Source organism: Eulemur rufifrons, chromosome 2 (assembly GCF_041146395.1).
Source record: "Eulemur rufifrons isolate Redbay chromosome 2, OSU_ERuf_1, whole genome shotgun sequence".
Lineage (NCBI taxonomy): Eukaryota > Metazoa > Chordata > Mammalia > Primates > Lemuridae > Eulemur > Eulemur rufifrons.
Genome location: NC_090984.1, coordinates 5305098 through 5323082, shown reverse-complemented (window position 1 = coordinate 5323082; position 17985 = coordinate 5305098). Strand labels below are relative to the sequence as shown.

General features: G+C 52.9%; 2 pseudogenes; one reads left to right on the top strand and one right to left on the bottom strand.

The window, feature by feature from the left end:
- Positions 1–17985, bottom strand: part of LOC138399495 (cytochrome P450 4F2-like) — an 859494-nt pseudogene that overhangs the window by 131906 nt on the left and 709603 nt on the right.
- Positions 9515–16897, top strand: LOC138380894 (HAUS augmin-like complex subunit 8; annotated as a pseudogene).

Genomic DNA, 17985 nt, shown 5'->3' with positions numbered 1-17985 from the left:
GGGGCAGGGGGAGGGGCAGGGGCAGGGGCAGGGGCAGGGACAGAGGAGGTGGACCCCACCCTGCCGCTCAAGCCGAAAGCTTCTTTCGGGTGGCGCCTTCCGGGTCCGCGGACACCTCAGCTCCTCCTCGCGTTTCCTCCGCCTCCGTAGCCCAAGGCTGGCAACCCGGTCTGGCCGACACCCGCAAGGAGCAAGCTCCGCACCTTCGTGCCGGTCAGACCAGTAACGGCCAAGTCAACCGTCAGTGCCCGCGCTGCACCTCAGCAGGCGATGTCGCCGGCGAGACCCACGCGCCGCGGCTGGGGAAGTCTCTGGGGCCGTGGGCGTCGCCGGCAGGTGGCGGCTGCGGCGCGGGAGGGCCCGGCTCTCCGCTGGCTGCCCCGGGGCCCCCGCGCGCTGCCCGCCGGGCCGAGACAGCAGCCGCGGAGCACGCGAGGAGGGTTCCGGGACGTCCTTCTCCGCCCTCGGCGCAGGCAGGTGCCTCTCCACGCCCGCTCCGTCGGCGGGGAGGAGCGGGCCGGGCCGGGACGCTGGGCGACCCTGAGGATGACAGCAACAAGCGGCCTGCGGGGCAGGGCAGGAGGGTTGGCCAGAGGCCCGGAGGCAGGGCTCCCACCTGGATGGAGTGGAACGGGGCCTCACCGATGGAGACGATGTCCCCGGGAACAATCTCGTCGCTGGCGATGGGCCTCCACTTGTGGCTTTGGTAGACCTGGGCGGTGAGGGGCGGCAATGTCACCGCGGAAGACGTGCCTGCGCTGTGCCCACCCCCAGACTGGGCAGGACTCTCCCCGCCACGCGCACCTGGATCACGCGGGGCTTGTTGCCCATCCTCCGGATCTCCGACATGTTCCGCATCTGCTGCTGCGCCAGGGAGGCCGCAAACGCCACCGGCATGGACAGCGTGAAGACGCTGTAGTACCAGTACTCGTCCAGGCACCAGAGTCCCACACAGAACACCTGTGGGACATCAGCCTGTCTGTCTCCACCCCACCCGTCCTGTCCCCCGCCAGCCTCTTCTGCCCACAGGCTCTGACGCACGAGGACAGGGACAGGTTTGGGGGGTTTGGAAGTGGCAGACAGGTTTGCCCCGGCTGTGAAAGCCCCGAGGAAGGAAACGAGAATGGCCAGAGCTGCCGCTTTACCTGAAACACGAAGAACGGGGCTGTGGCTCTCTCCTTGGAAAGCTCCGAGAAGTCGGGCACCACCATCTCGGCCCTGCAAGCGACCAGACCCCACATCCTGTTCCTGGTGCAAGGCCTCTCGGGGGTGGAGGCCCCACCCTGACAGCTCCACTCAGGGCACGGCAGACCCCCCCGGAAACCGAGCGGCCGTGGGTGGGTGTGGGGCACCTGGGCAAGCCTTCAGGCTCCTCCTCATCCGGGCCTCACCTGGGGCAGACGTGCTGCCCGCCCACAGCCCTCTGCTCCGCAGGAGCCCGAGGAAGCTTCTCAGTCTGCTGCTGCTGCGGGGCCGCTGCATCGTGGACCGGGCCTTGCTCACGGGGGAGTCGGTGCCGCAGATGAAGGTGGGTGGCAGGAGGTGGGGGTCCTCAAGCTACTCAGGAGGAAACAGGCCCGGAGAGGGCGGGCCAGTGGCTGGGCCAGGATCCCACCCAGGTGTAGATGGTGGAGGCGGGTGGACTCGGGTGAGTGCCGTGGACAGGAGGAGCTGGGAGGTGGTGGGAAGGAAGGAGGTGAGAGAAGCCAAGGGCAGCCAGGGTATCTGTGGGTGCCCGGGGGTGTCAGAGCAAGGTGGACTGAGAGAAGGGGGTGAGTCCTGGGAGAGGCGGGTGTGGTGGGGTCACAGGGAGTGGGAACTGCAAGTGCAGGGCGAGAGGAGACGGGATGCCGCCCCGGTGAGGGCGGGGCCTGAGATCTGGGTGGGATGCACGGGGTCGGGCAGGGAGCCCCATGAGGTCAGGCTGGCTCATCGCAGCCGCAGGGCCAGCTCTCCAGGGCTGGAGAAGGAGGCAGAGTGGCCCCGGCCATCCAGGGTCACCACCTTCCTCCCCAGGTGCCAATCGAAGACCTCAGCCCAGACCGGGTGCTGGACCTCCAGGCTGACTGCCGGCTCCACGTCATCTTTGGGGGCACTTCCTGAGCCTTGTCTACCTGTACAGGGAGGCCCAGGCCCGGAGCCCTGAGAAGTGAGTGCCACCCCCCAAGAGGTAATGCCCCTGCAGTCAGGAATGGCAGGAGGATGAATGCCCAGACACTGACGGGAGGGCCTGTGGGTCGTCTGGGCCAGGGAGGGACACAAGGCCAGGCCAGTGTGGTCAGCCAAGCAGGGGCCTGGCTCTGTGCCAGGGCAGCAGGGAGCCATAGAGGGTGTGTGAGGAGGAGAGGGAGCCCTGACCCCCACGCATCCCTGCAGGCAAGAGCAGTTTGTGGACCTGTACAAGGAGTTTGAGCCAAGCCTGGTCAACAGCACCGTGTACATCATGGCCATGGCCATGCAGATGGCCACCTTTGCCATCAACTACTTGGTGAGGCCTGGCTCCCCGCCCCCAGCACGCCCCGCCTGCCCACCCATCACCCACCACACGCAGCCAGCTGTCCATCCCCGCAGGGCCCGCCCTTCATGGAGAGCCTTCCTGAAAACAAGCCCCTGGTGTGGAGCCTCGTGGTGTCACTCCTGGCTATCTGCCTGCTCCTCGGCTCCTCGCCCGACTTCAACAGCCAGTTTGGCCTCGTGGACATCCCTGTGGAGGTGAGTGGCCCTTAGGCCACTGGGGCTTGGCTCGGGCCTAGCTGTGGGTCACTGGCTCACTGGCCCTCCTGGGATGGGTCTGTCCTGGGGTCAAGCCCTCAGGAAGGTTCAGGCTCGCGGCTCCTGTCCCCCACGGGGCTGTTCCCCAGTGTGTGTTGGGGAAGGGCTGCGTGGTGGAGGGAAACCGGATCCCCCCAGAAACTCCAAGGCTGACCCCTCCCTTTGAGTGGCTCCCCCTGCCTGTCTGGGGCCAGGGCAGGTGGGAGGTTGGGGGTAGGCCCAGCTCTCACCTGTGCTCCCACCCTCCTTCCTGCTGGGGGTCCGAGTCCACCACCTCAAGGCCGGCTCCGCTCAGCTTCACATCCCGCTGCGGGTGCCCCAAGTCCAGAGGGCCTGGGTCATCGTGGTGGGTGTAGGCCGCAGAGGCTGGCGGCAGCGGCTGCTCTGGAAGGGCGCTGTGGGGGAGGGGATCGGGACTGCAGGCAGCCCAGCGGGACCCAGGGACGGGAGGAGATATGTGGCCCAGAGCAGCAAACATGGGAGGTGAGAGGCGTCACAAGGCGGGGACAGGGATCAGTGGGAGAGGGGCAGGAGACCAGGGCAGGGACTGGGGGAGTCGGGGCCCTGGGGACGGGGAGGGACAAACAGGCAGAAAGGAACCAGGAGCCCACGTCGTGGGGAGGTGATGGACGAAGGGATGGATGCACGGCGGGCGGGGGCCGAGGCCGGGCGGGAGGACGTGGGGTCCTCACCGAGGGTGCAGCGGCTGGGGGGCGCTGGCTCCAGGTGCCCAGCACTGCGGCAGGCGGCCTCCTGCAGGCAGCAGGCGCTGGCGTAGACCGCCCCGTCTGAGCCGCACACCGGGGCCCCATGGGCGCAGCAGCATAGCGTACGCATCGTGGGACCGCCATGGGACCAGGCTCCCCAGGGGTCTAGCGTGGGGGATTGGCAGGATCAGCGGGGCATCGAGACCTCCACCTCATACTTTGCATGCGCCCCACAGGGCCTGGGGGATGGGGAGAAGTCCCTGGGGCTGGGGACCAAGCCCCCCCATAAGGAGGGAGCGGGCGCGACAGTTAATGGAAGGTCCTTGTAGTGCACGTTCTTGCAGAGAGTGAGAAAGACAGAAGATCGACACATGTAATAAAGTTATTGCGGAGTGTGGAAAATACCGTTAGAAAGATACATAATGTGAAGAAGCGCAGGCCGGAAGAGCACCCCACTTCAGAGCGAGAGCTGAGAAGAGACGTGGCGGCCGGGCTGTGGGGCCCGGGTGCTGGTGCAGCGTGCACGCACGTCTTCCCAACTCTGTGTGCGGTGACATCACACTTGGTAGTTGGAGTTGAACCGTGGTAGCATTTGCGCAACAGAAGTCAGCAGACGTGAGGTATCGGGGGTTTTCTTTCTTTCTTTTCTTTTCTATTTTTTCCAGAGTCAGTTATTAAATATTTACCGGCAAGCAAATACAAGCAAAGGGAAATACACCACGGACCGTAAGGAAAGGGGCGCGCGCAAAGGTGCTGAGCTAAGAGGAGCACTTGAGGGAAAGGTGTTTCTGAGCTCTTATTTCGAACACGAAGAATGAATGCACAGTGTTTATTATTAATAATGTACTTTTCTCTGCTGCAACTAAATGCATATTGAACAAATACAATATGTTTGTTTAAAATGATACCAAATTGTTACCTTGACCTCATTTACTCATTACTCATTTCTTGGTTAAGACAAGGATAATATATCAGAGGTTTGTTATAAAGAATAAATCTAACACTACATGTAGAATATACGGCTAAAAGTCCCTGGCACATACCAAAACCTTGATCAATGTTGGCTGTTGTTGTTATTATTAGTAGTATTATTATTATTTTACTTTGCTCAGTGCACTTGATACTGTAGTTACGCCAGAATCTTGGTAGTTTCTGAAATGCAAAATATTGTTTCCTTGTCTTAAATATCTTGGTCTCTTGGCCTCAAAAATCCCTTTTTGTCTACCTGGAAACATTCTATTCATCCATCAATCTTTTACTAATTTCACATTCTTTCTTTCTTCCTTTTTCCTTCTTGATCTTCTCATAACACCTCACGTAAAAGGCCCTGTATCCGCACACAAGCCAATGCTATAACTTCTATGCATATTTTCACATGGGTTTGTCACACAGTAGATTAAGTCTGAAAAGAAGTTAGCACGTTCTTTTTTGGAGATGTTTTCTATCTTTAATATACTTCAGGGTTTTGTGACATGTTAAGTGGTCTGGTATGGCAAAATATCAAATCCATTGTAATATATTTATCATACATTAAAATGCTACTGAATACTTACTGAAATTATAATGTTTGCAAAACTCTATTACTTTTCCACATCTCTGATATTGTATAGAAATACTCTAAATGTTCTCTGCTTGCATATTTGATATAAGTATCAATTTTATTATTTTACTGATTTATTAATGTTCTGATTGTATTGTATATAACATATATAAAACATTATAAATAATTCCAATATACATAATGTATATAGTATATATACATATAAATAAACATACATATGCATACTTGATTCTGTCATTCATTAAATTAACTTGTATTTTGTATCCTGCTTTCAACTAACAGTTCTGTGTTCCTGATTTATCACAAATTATATCCAAGAATTAACCAAAATTAATGTAAATTCTTAATGATTTCAGTGATGCTAGGACCTTAGAATACTTTGCTTTCAATTACTTTCTCCCTCCTTTAGGTTCTTTTAAACATGCTTTTGTTAGTATCCCAAAGATATTATTTTTGTGATTAGATATTCAGTTTTCAAAAATTTGAATTAAAATAGCATAATTGAAATTTCTCACATAGGAAACTTAATTTGTTAACAATATAACATTTTAAAATCTTGTAAAACTTTAAAAATAATTTTATGTATAAAATTATACTTGCTAATCATTCAGATATCATTGCTATTTCATAATTTTGTAAGCAAAATAAGTTTACTTTCCCAGTTTGAGGGAAAACGTATGCATCTAAACACAGAATTACCCATCCAACCAAATTTTTAACAGCAACAACAAAAAACAAAGATCTAAAACTTAAAACTTAAATTTATATTGGAATAAAATAAGATTGTACTTCATCCCTGTTATGGAATTCTGCTGATTTTCATTATATTCATCACTTTACTTCACTAAAATCCATAATTATTTCTCTCAGATTGTAGAACACAGCTCTTCATCTCAATACATTTTATAAAATATACTCAAAGACATCTACACAGTCATTTGTTTTCAACAATTCTGGAACAAATGACAGATGTTGTTTCCAGAGTTTTCTTCCAATATTCTTAAAAGAACAATAGGGTGGTTTGATTATCTCGTCATCGTGTATCACTTTACTCATTCTCCAAATCCTTGGCATACTCAGGTACTCAGATAAAAGGGAGCAGGACCTAAACCACTTCCCAGTGTCACCTTCTGACCTCTATTTTTACCTACTTTCTTTCTCTGGTCATAGAGGAAAAAGGTTATGTTAATGAAAAAGTATTTTCACTTTTTTATTATATATCATAACTCAAAATTTATTTAACGATTGAAAGCACTAATGAAAAACATAGTTTCTATGCTGGCACATTGTTCTTTGAAAAATTGTTTATTCTTTAGATTTTCTCCTAAGATCTTTCAGATTGTCTCATTTCTCCAATAATTGTTACTCGCTATTAGCTTCTTAGACTAAATAGATAAATTGTAGATGTAGATAGAGATGTAGATAAAATTATGTATCACTTTTTATTTAAGAAATTAATTTGAGAACTATATTTCAGATGAAAAACATTTTTAATATTCCCTAGATGGTTTCTTAGTTACTGTCTGGAACTTGTATGCCCAAACAATAGAATTCATAAATCCATTCATATGTTTTTCTTTCACTATATATTAAGATTGTGATTGATGCCTATTTGAAATTCCATTATTTTCTGACATGTATAGATTTTATTCACATTGCTGGAACTACATAGACCAATGTATTGCAAGTGTGCACATATGATATATTGTGTATTCAGATGTTCACACCTACACCTACGTATAAGCACAAAATATCACAATGAATTAGACTATTCACTAAGAAAACTTTTATTGATACACTGCTATGAATCGAGCATCATGCAGAACACAAGAAATGTAGTGGTGAACAAAAAACTGTCTTGAGGTAAAATAGTGTTTTTCCAAACCATGTCTGAGAATATTGATGTTCTGTTACGAATGCGGTATTTGGGGAAGAAGGCAAGGGGGAATGTACTCCGTGAAGGAGAGGTCTTTCGAGCACGTTAGCAGTGTTAAGGTAACGGCAGTGGAGGCAAGATGACGTGATGAATATTTTACAGAGAAACTTCTTCAAGGCCACAATTGGGTACCATGTGATTAAAGCGTGGTTGCTTCTCAGTTCTAATTCTTACCAGACCATGTGCTATATGAAAACACAGTCACAGAAAAGCCTTTCTTTGCAGCAATTTAAGAGAACCCTGTAACATCAGAAACGGTTTTTCTTAAAGCTGTCATTGTTGAACTGAGCAATAGGAAATGATGACAAATGCTCTGCAATGTGTCGTCCTGCAGAGAAGTGACCCGAGTAAGTGTCAGCTTCTTTCAGCGTCAGTGATTACTCTGCTCGGGGGACCTAAGATAACATGTAAACACGTATTTGTCTTCTTGTTGTTTTTGTTTGATTTATCCTTCTTATGAGCTATTTTTTTCCAGCTTTTTAAGAAATTGACAAAAATTATATATATTTGGCTGGGTGCAGTGGCTCGCCCCTGTAATTCTAGCACTCGAGGAGGCTGAGGCAAGAGGATGGCTTGAGGTCAGGAGTTTGAGACCAGCCTGAGCCAGACCTCGTCTCTACAAAAAATAGAAAAATTAGCTGGGCATTCTGTTTTAAAAATTTTAAAAGCCAGCCAGCATGGTGGCATGTGCCTGTAGTCCCAGCTACTCGGGAGGCTGAGGCAGGAGCTTGAGCCCAGGAGTTGGAGGTTGCAGTGATCTATGTTAATGCCACTGCCCTCTACCTGGGGTGACAGAGTGAGGCTGTCTCAAAAAATATAATAAAAGTACATATTTATGGTGTGCCACAATGATGTTTTGAAATATGTACACGTTGTGGAACGGCTCCATGCAGCTCACTAACATGCATCGGCTGACATCCTTCTCATTTTTGTGTGTGTGGTGGGAACACGAAATCTACTCTCAGTGGTTTCCAGTATGCAATATGTTGTTATTATTAATAATAACAGTTACCACATTGTACAACAGACCCGTTGAACTTACTCCTCCTGTCTACCTGAAATTTTGCACCCTTTGACCACCATCTCCCCACCTCCCCTCTCACCCCAGCCTCTGGTAACCACCATTCCACTCTCTGCTTCTGTGAGTTCAACTTTTTTAGATTCCACATATAAATGAGATCACGCAGTGTTTGTCTTTCGGTGCCTATTCCTCCTGGCATAATGACCTCCAGGATCTAATCCAGGGTCCCTCATTGCATTTGGTATCTAGTAATATGTACCATATTAAAAATGAAAAGGGATATTTCATTATGGATACACAAATATGCATTAATTAATTAACATGATATTCACATAGTAACATACATTTATTTAAAAAAAAACCCATATGTTTCTTAAAACCAAAAGAAAAATTCATGGGAAGAGTGGTAATGTTTCACATTTTTGCAAATCTCTTTAATGTTTGGCTTATCAGAAGACAGACGGACTCTCATGTTTGATTCTGCATTCTCATATTTGGTGTGATATTACATCATGTAGCTTCTGAAAACTCCACCACTTACTTGTCAGAGGAAGAGAGTGAAAAAGGCAAATAATATCTTAGAATCATTATGAACAAAAAAAGAAATAAAAAAGAAAAAAAGAATTATTATGAACATAGTTTTGATCTTGCAGACCCCCTAAAAGGGCCCAGGGGTACCCCCGGGACATGCTTTGGGAACTGCTGCGGTAGCTGATCAGTGAGGCATGAGGAACTTTAAGGGGTTGGGGAGATGTGACGTCCCTTGAACCGCAGCCTAAAAATTCATCGTAAGTGGATAAATGGGCTTAATAAAGCCTGTTTCCAAGCTACAGTTGTGTAAGGAAGACGTCACATCTGCCCTCCTATTCTCTATCCTCAAGTGTGGAGTCTGTCGGAACAGGGGACCCTGCTGCATATCCTCGAAGGCGTCGGGGCCCCTGTGAGCCTGCTGGCCCGCGGTGGGGCTTTGGTGGTATCTGCTTCCTGGCAGTCCTCATCTTTCAAAGTCTGGGATCTCGCCAATGCTCAGAAACCCCAGGAATCTGCCCCCTTTCTGGACCGCACCAGCCTCACTGCAGTGTCCCACAATGGAAGCTACGTCTGCTTCCCCAAAACTGGGGACAAAAACAAAGTCACCATGTGGGACTTGGCAGAAGGTTTGTGAGATGTAAGTATAGTCATGTGTGTGGGTAAGAACTGAAGCTGTCTTAGTCAGTTCAGGCTGCCGTAACAAGTTCCCATAGACTGGGTGGCTGGAGCAATGAACATTTATTGCTCACAGTTCTAGAGGCTGGGAAGTTCAAGGTCAAGGTGGAGACAGGTTTGGCGTCTGGTGAGGGCCCGCTTCCTGGTTCATGGACAGCCATCTGTTGCTCTGTCCTCACATGGACGAAGGTGACAAAGGAGCTACCTGAGGCCCCTTTTATGTATGTATTTATTTTTGAGACAGGGTTTGATTCTGTTGTCTCTTTATCTTAGAGAAAAGTACAGTCAGAAAGACTCCACAATTAGAAAAAACAAGGTCAGAGAAAATGGAGTTGACGTTATTTTCTGCCCCTCGGAAAAAGAGCCCGGTAAGTGTCTGAGATGGAGGGGTTGCCGTTCACAGTTTGCATAAATCTGATTCTGCACCTCCCCTCCGCCAGGTGTCACCTGAGGCCCCAGGGCTCCTGGAGCAGACAAGACAGCCGTGCCCCTTAGGATAAAAATTAAGAGCACAAGCGTTCTTGGATCATCTGTAGAGTCTATGTTTCCCCAAGTACACAGACAGCAGTAGAAACCAACGTGAGATTGCGGCCTTCTCTGTGCCGATGCTGTGCTAGGGAGGACGTGAGGCCAGGCCCCGTCCCCTGGCAGGAGGACAGCTGGGCTGTGGCCTCACCTGGGTGAGGACAGGACCTAGGGGTGAGGGCTGGTGCCGGCACAGCACCGAGTCGCTGGGTGCTCTGAGCTGTCCTTTGCCCGGCTGCTGCCCCCTCCCCTTCCCCTGCCCGGTGCCGTGGGAGGGCCAGACCTCCCTCCTCCTGCTCACAGGGTGCTGGGAAACACGAAACACGTGAGAAAATAGAAGCAGCGGGGCCGCGTACCATAGAGGGTTCCCAAATTATCAAATGAAACACAGGAAACACGAGTCACGTTCCGCCCCTGCTGGGTTCACCCCAGCTCCCCGGGAACTTGAAGGGTCTTTTTCCTCTTCTCAAGAGCTTGTCCGAGGAGAGGGAGATGATGGAGTCCCAGACGCAGCTGCTGGTGCTGCTGGCGGTAAAGGTGAGAACAGTTCCCTGCTCACGTGTGACGTGGTGCAAGGCGGCCCCGATGCACCACCGGGAGGGCGTCCCCTCCAGCCTGAGCCTCCGTTTCTCGTTTAACAGATGGAGAAGGGTCTTGCCCAGTTTGAAGAAGAAGCAGAAAAACATTTATTAAAACTGTGCAAAGAGGAGGAGGAGCTACAGAAAAAGACCCAGAGCTGAAGCGCAGCCTTCTCCTCTGTCAGAGGAAGCGGGAGCGGGAGGAGGCCCTTGACGCCCAGGTGGGCTGTGAGCCACACCTGTGACCGGGGGCTCTGAGCTGAGCATCCTGGCGGGCCGTCCCCCGCCATTTCAGGGGGCGTTCATGGTAGGATGTCACTGCTCGCTCACGTCTCACTCTTTGCTGGGCTTTTGGTGTCGCCCACACTGTGGTCCAGGTGTTGGTCTATGACAGTTTCCCAGAGAATGAGGCTACAACGTAACGTGCCAACCAGGGAGGGGACCGGTGCCTTCAGCTCACTTGTGCAGATGTTCCTTGAGCGCCTCCTGATCACCATCGTGTGCGGTGACAGGAAGATACGATCTGGGCCTGCCCTGGAGGGTCAGTGGGCTGGTGGGAGACACGTCAGTCTTGGCACCGTGTGGCCAGCACTGGCACAGAGGTGTCCGCGTTGGGGAAGGACACGGAGCAAACGCTGGGAACCCAGAAAGGCCCGGCCAGGGGGACGGGCCCCCGTGCCCGGGGCGTGGGTTTCCTGCGGCTGCTGTAACAAGCACCACAGCGGTTCATTGTCTCGCCGTTCCGGAGGCTAAAGGTCCAAGGTCAAGGCTTTGGCATGGGTGGTTGGTGGGGGGGCAGTGATCTGTCCCAGGCCCCTCTCCTTGGCTTGTGGACGGTCGTCTGTGTCATCTTCTCCCTGTGTCTCTTCGTGTGTCCTCCCTGTGTGTGTCTGTGTCCAGGTTGCCCCCAGGACACCAGCCATGCTGGGTTAGGGCCCACCTAGTGACCTCACTCTAACTTGATGACCCTGTAAAGACCGTGTGTCAGAATAAGGGCACATCCTGAGGTGCTGAGAGTCGGGACGTCAGATAGGAATTTGGGGGACACAGTTCAACCCTAATGCCCAGCATGTTCACGTGAGTGGCCCTGCAGCCAGGCCTGGGCTGAGACCGGGGCCCCTGACCTTGTGGAGCTCACAGAGGAAGGAAAAGAAAAGACGCTCAAGTGAGCAACTACGGTTGAGCCTTGAACGTGGGTTAGGACTACGTGCGTCCACTTATCAGCAGACGGTCTTCAATAAATACATTGGAAAATCTGTTGGGGATTTGCAACAACTTGAAAAGCCTCATAGATAAACCTTATGGCCTAGAGGTACTGAAAAAATTAAGAGGAAGGTATATCATGAATGTATGAAATATATGTAGATAGTGGTCTATTGTGCTAATCAACTGTGTTAGCAGCAAGGCTTCTGGTCAACTGTGGGCCATTAGTAGTTCAATTTAGGGGGAGTTAAAAGTTACACACAGCCAGGTACGGTGGCTCATGCCTGTAATCCTAGCACTTTGGGAGGCCAAGGCAGGAGGATTGCTTGAGGCCAGGATTTCAAGACCAGCCTGAGCAAGAGCTGGTCTATTTCTACAAAAAAATGGAAAAATTAGCTGGGCATGGTGGTGGCGCACTTGTAGTCCCAGCTACTTGGGAGTCTGAGGCAGGAGCAACGCTTGAGCTCAGGAGTTTGAAGTTGCGGTGAGCTATGGTTGCGTTATCATACTGTAGCCCAGGTGACAGAGTGAGACCCTGTCTCCAAAACAAAAACAGTTGTATAGGATTTTCTACTGCTATGGGTCGGGGGAGGGAGGTGACAGCCCTAACCCCCAATTTGTTGAAGAGTCAACTGTATATTGTCACAAACGCCCGTGAAGACCCAGGCAGCACGTGTGGGGTGGGGGTGGGCCGTGCCAGGCTGGCCTTGGGAAGGCAGGCCCGTAAGTGGAGTGCTCCAAGGCAGGAGGGCCCAGGCCCGGAACACACTGGAAGGGGACACGTGTCCGTGGTGAGGAGCCTGGGCCGCCCTCCTGTCTGCTGGGCCATTGCCGGGAGGGGAGAGCACACACCCGCCCCTCACACCCTCAGAAGCCTCCTGAGCTCTGATCCCCTCGGGGCTCGTGAAAGAGCAGAGCCGTATCTTAACCTTGCTTAAGCCCTTAAACTTCCGGGCTGGTGACTGCAGGGTCCCCTCCCACGGCCCCCTTCCGTCCTGCTTGCAGATGGAGATGCTCCGTCCCTTTGAGGCAGTGGCCGAACGCGTCAAGGAACAGTACAAGACGTTCGCCACAGCCCTGACACCACCCGGCAGGAGCTGCCCGTGAGGCCGGTCCACCTGGAGGGAGACGGGCAGCAGTTCCTAGGTAGGAAACGGACGTCCCGGCTGTGCCGCGCAGGCTGCGGGGGTGAGGAGCACGTGTCAGCGCTTCCCATGGGCCTTACGTCACTTTGACAAGTGTCCTCTTCCCCGTCTAGTGGCAGAGGATGGTGGGGACTGGCCAGGCTGTGGTTCCTCCAGGGTCTTGCCCTGAGTAAGCGACTTTTGGGATTTGAACCCAGGCCTGTGGGATTCACCGTGATCTCTTGTCCTGCTGAAAGGCATTCTTGCGGGGGCAGCCTGCAGTCCCCTGGGCCCTACACGTGCCAGTCGGTGGCTGGAGGGGGCTACAGGGCCACCAGCCCGCCCTGGCTTGCCGTCTCTGCAGAGCGGTGAGGTCCTTTCTGTGCACAGGTTTCCCACCTCATCCCCACTGGAAGCCCTTGGCAAGTGTGAAAACCGCCACGCCCCATCCTAAAACCCTCTTCAGAACAGCAGTCCTGCCAGAGCGCGACTTCAGCTGCCCTGGAGTCTGGGTGTTCCTGAGAGGAGCTCTCATGCGTCATCTCAGTACGTTTTGCTTGAGGCTGTTGCAGGAGAGGCCGGTATCTAAGACCCAGAGGTGGGCTTCCCTGCGAGCTCCGCCGGGAGCGCATCTGAGGCAGAATGAAAACACGGTCCAGGGTCCCAAGGGTGCTGCTCGATTGGCAGCCTCGGAGAGAAGTGGTTTTCAATAAATCGAGCTTTCTCCAGTGTGACATGGTATAGGCATGACATCGAACTTTGGAAAGTGAGCCAAGTTGTAAAGAAAAAAGTGACAATTGTGGGTAATGTCACGGTTCCAGGATAAGCGCTGTTTGTCCATTGGAGTGTTTTCTTTCCATCGTTGGTGCAGCATAATGTCTGTGTAAACAGACTTGACATGGAGCCACGCGTGTCCTGGTTTTCCGCTTATTTCACGCACGTTTCTTTGTTGGAAGTCGTCATTAGAAGGGTGTAATGAGCACATAACTCGTCACACGGGTGTACACAACTCCGCCCTCATTGGATGCTTGTCAGCGTCTGGGTTTCTGATTTTATGGCGACCGCAGTCACTTCTGCAGCAGGAACTCTTGGGCTCCGTCCGTACTACGTTCCTTAGGTCGCTGCCAGGAGCTGGACTAGGGACTTGACGCATTTTCTGCGGCTGCCGTGACAGACGGCCACAGACTGTGTAACTTAAAAGAACAGAAGTGTATTCCCTCGCAGTCCGGGAGGCCGGAGTCTGACGTCAAGGTGGTGCAGGACTGGGTCCTTCCAGGCTCTCGGGGAGAAGCTAGTCCAGGCCTCTCTCCTGGCTTCTGGTGTTGCCGCCGACCTTGGCGGTTCCCTGGCTTGTGGCTGCATCACTCCAGTCTCTGCCCTGTCGTCATGTGGCCTTCTGCCTCCGTGTCTTTATCTACATTCCCCCCGTCTTGTAAGGACACCGGTTATTGGATTAGAGCCCACCCTAATGACCTCACCTTAACTCAGTCACATCCGCAGAGACCCCGTCCCCAGCTAAGGTCACACTCACAGGTAGCTGAGAGTAGGACCGGAACATTGGAGGACACGGTTCAGTCCACAACAGGACGGAGATGCCATTTGTGAGGCTCCTAGGTTCCCGGAATGTGACCCTAATGTACAGCTGGCCTAGATATGGCGTGTGTCAGAGGGGAGAGAGGTGTGTTAATGCACCTGGCGTATGTACGTGGGTTGCAGGTGTCCCTCGGCTCAGGGGATGCAGGCGCGCCAGGATCAGGGAATGCAAAGGATGGGGTTTTAAAGTTGCTCCTGGCCTGGCTGGGAGACCCCGAGTGAGGCTGGCACAGTGTGGCCTTTCCTGCATCTCGCATTGGTTTCTGTTGAGGACCCCAGTCTGTTTGAATGAGCACCTGGTGGACATGCCTGTCCCACTATCTCCGGCCACCATGATCTCTGGCCAAGGGACAAAGAGAAGGTACCAATGCACAAGTGTCTTGCTTTGCTTACCCTTCTTGCCTGTGAGCTCTAGCAGAGCATTACATTGGAGTGAGAAAAATCTAGTCGGTTACTCAACTCGTGCGTCTGTTGCTTTGGGCACCTTGCAATCCATCACTGACGACCGCTTTCCCCCACCCCAGACACCCTGCAGTCGGAATTGAAGACCACTCAGAAGCTCCTGAGAGAACTTGGCGTTGGCAATTCAGAAACAAACGTGCAGGTGCTGGACTTGCTGGGCGAACTCAAGGACGTGGCCGTGAAAAAGGACCTTGAGCTCCAAAGGTCTCTCAGAAAATATTTTCAGAACAAGGTGGCACTGCGTCCGGGCAGGACGTGGGCCGCTGGGGGCTGCACTGTCTGGAGTGGCTCCAGACTCCCCCTGGGGCTCAGCTCCCTGAGCCAGCCGCTCTTTCCCCGGACCGTGCGCGCTGCGGGAACAGCCAGCAGGTGTCGCTGTCGTCCGGGTTGTGGAGAAAGTCTCAGTCCAGGAGCACCTGCCGCGTCTTATGTCCCCTTTCTCCCCGCTCTGGAGTCGGTTCTGGGGGCGCGGGGGTGCTGGTGCCTTGTGGGTCAGAGACGTTGCAGGGTGGGCCCCAGAGTCACAGCGCGAAGGTCGGGCGAGGCAGGGGGAGGGAATGGCGGGAGAACTGACACCGGCTCTGGAACATCCGAGAAGTTCTCAGGCAGCCCAGAGAGAAAGGGCCTCGCCCCGCACGCACCCTTCGCCCCCGCAATAACCGGCACAGAACAGGCGCCCTCGGATCAGCCCTGTTCGTGTTCTGCGTGTCTTCCAGGGCTAGGGTTTGGGAGGGTGTTTCTGAACTCTTTATTGAAGTATAAACACACGCAGAAAAGACACAGATCCTAAGGGACTGCTCAGTGGCTGTCACGGAGCACGTACCCTTGTGGGACCAGCCCTAGATCTGACACAGCCCGTGACAGCGCCCCGAAACCCCTCAGGACCCCCTCTTTTCACCTCCCCCAGGAGATTTCTACCTATGGGCTTTTGACCTCTTCTAGAAAAGAATCTTGTTTTCTCTTCCTTATGATGCTCAGTCTGTCTCCTGAGATGCCTAAAATATTTGGAAAGGACTCATGAGAAACAGCTGCCACCTGCTGTGGCACGTCTTCCGTGGGTGGCTGCAGGGTGAAATCAGGGCACACCAAAGGCTTACAGATGGCAGGGGTCATGGGTTTGAGGGGTTAAACACGCAGGTGTCACACACGCTGCTCCATTGCCACGTAAGTGGCATAAGCAGGGACTTCATCCTGTTCACCGCTGTCCCGCCTGCTCCTGAGACAGACGTGCCCAGCTGTCTTGGTTTTCTGTTGCTTCTAACGATAACTGAAACTGGGTGACTGGTAAAGACAAGGAATTTATTTCTTACGGTTCCGGAGACTGAGAAGTTCAAGGTCGAAGGGTCCCATCTGGTGAGGGCCTTCTTGCTGGTGGGGACTCTGCAGAGTCTGTTCGTGGTGACGCAGGACATCACGTGGTGAGGGGGCTGAGGATGCCAGCTCAGGTCTCTCATAAAGCCACCAGTCCCACTCCCGTGATAATGGATAATTAATTAATCCTTTAATTCACGAATGGCAGAGCCCTCATGACCCAGTCACCTCTTAAAGGCCCCACCTCTCAGTGCTGCCACTGTGGGGATTGCGTCTCAGCATGAGTTTGGAGGAGACAAGCGTTCAGACCACAGCGCCAGCACCGTGCTGATGCGCTCTGAGTATTTCTGGCCCAGTGAGTCTTCTTTCACGCCTGCCTGGTTCCGTCCTGGCAGTGTCCCTGACAGAGTCTTCTCAGACCAATCCTCTCCCCCACGCTCTGCCACCGAGCACACGGGGGACGTGGAGATCCCCCCCCCACGCCGCAGCCCTCGCTCGCCGCGAAGGGGCTGTGTGACCTGGCGCTCAGCTGGGAGTGAGAGGCCTCCGCTCCTCCTCTCGCCTGCCCAGGAGCTTGGCCCAGCTGCGGGAACTCTCCGCCCAGGCGAGCAAAGAGGCCGCCTTGAGAAACCAGGGAGTCTGGGAAGAGGCCCAGGGCCCGGCGACCCCCAGCCAGTGGTACTCCAGCGAAGACAGCGCCCGTGAGGAGTCCCAGGGAGCAGTTGAGGGCACACCCTCGCCTGAGGACAACGCGCCACATGCCCCGGGAGGCCACACTCATGCCGTGTTCGCCAACCCCAGCGAAGACCTTCCTTCCAGCAGACGAGCAGAGAGCCTGCTGTGCCTCTCGTCCAGCAGGGACTTGCAGGGACGTGTTGGTGAAACTCAGGACACTTGAGCACTCTGTACACGACCTTGTTTGGTACTTAAAATAAACTTGTTTGCAACTGAAGCCTTCGTTTTCTATGCAGGGGCACACTTGGAAGGCCTGTGTTGTCTCACCTTCTGGTGAGGGGCAGATCCTGGGCCTCGGGACCTCCAAGACATGACGAGTGTCCGCTGTCAAGATGATTTCACGTCCTTCGTCACAAGGGTGGTTTCGATGACTGTCTGATAGCAAGACAGGAATTGGCAAACAAGTGGGCGTTTTCCGGTCCCAAGTTCCAGCAGTTGTTGCTGGGAGGTGCTCACAGGTGTGGGCTGTGGCCGGAGATTCTTCCACTCAGCTCTCCAGCTTCCACCCTGCTCTGCGTGGGCTCCGGGGTCTTCCTGGTCCTCATCGCACATCTCTGATTAATGATGCTTGAGGGCAGATTTCTGTGCCTCTGTGTGACGTCTCCAGGTAGGGGACACAAGCCCGTCAGACACAATCTGCACCCCCATCCTACGTTCGGGTAAAAGAGATGCACCTCTTCACCTCAGGTGGTTCAGGGATACGGTTTTGGTCTAAACTTTTACCTTAATACCACCAGCCCTCACATTCCCCCCTGTAGCCTTGGCGAGGACTTCAGCAGCAGGTTCTGGTTTTACCATAGTAGATCAGGGGAGAGGAGGCACAACTTCTGCAATTTTCATCCAAGCCTCCACCCCAAACCCATCGCCTTAGTCTGTTCAGTCAGCTATAGCGAAATACCATAGACTGGGTGGCTTATTATTAATAACAAGAGAAGGTGATTTCTCACAGTTCTGGAGGCCGGGAGTCCCAAGTTCAAGGTGCTGGCAGGTTTGGTGTCTGGTGAGGCGTGCTTCCTGCCTGGCCGCCTTCTGTCTGTGTCCTCATGTGGTGGAGGGAATGAGGGAGCTCTCTGGGGCCTCTTACAAGGGCACTAATTCCATCAAGGAGGGCCTCACCCTCATGACCTAATCACCTCCCAAAGGCTCCACCTCCTGACACCATCACCTTTGGGGTTGGGGTTTCCAGCATAGCAATGTGGGGGGTGGACACACCTGCAGACCACAGCACCCAGCCCCACATGCGGTATCCTC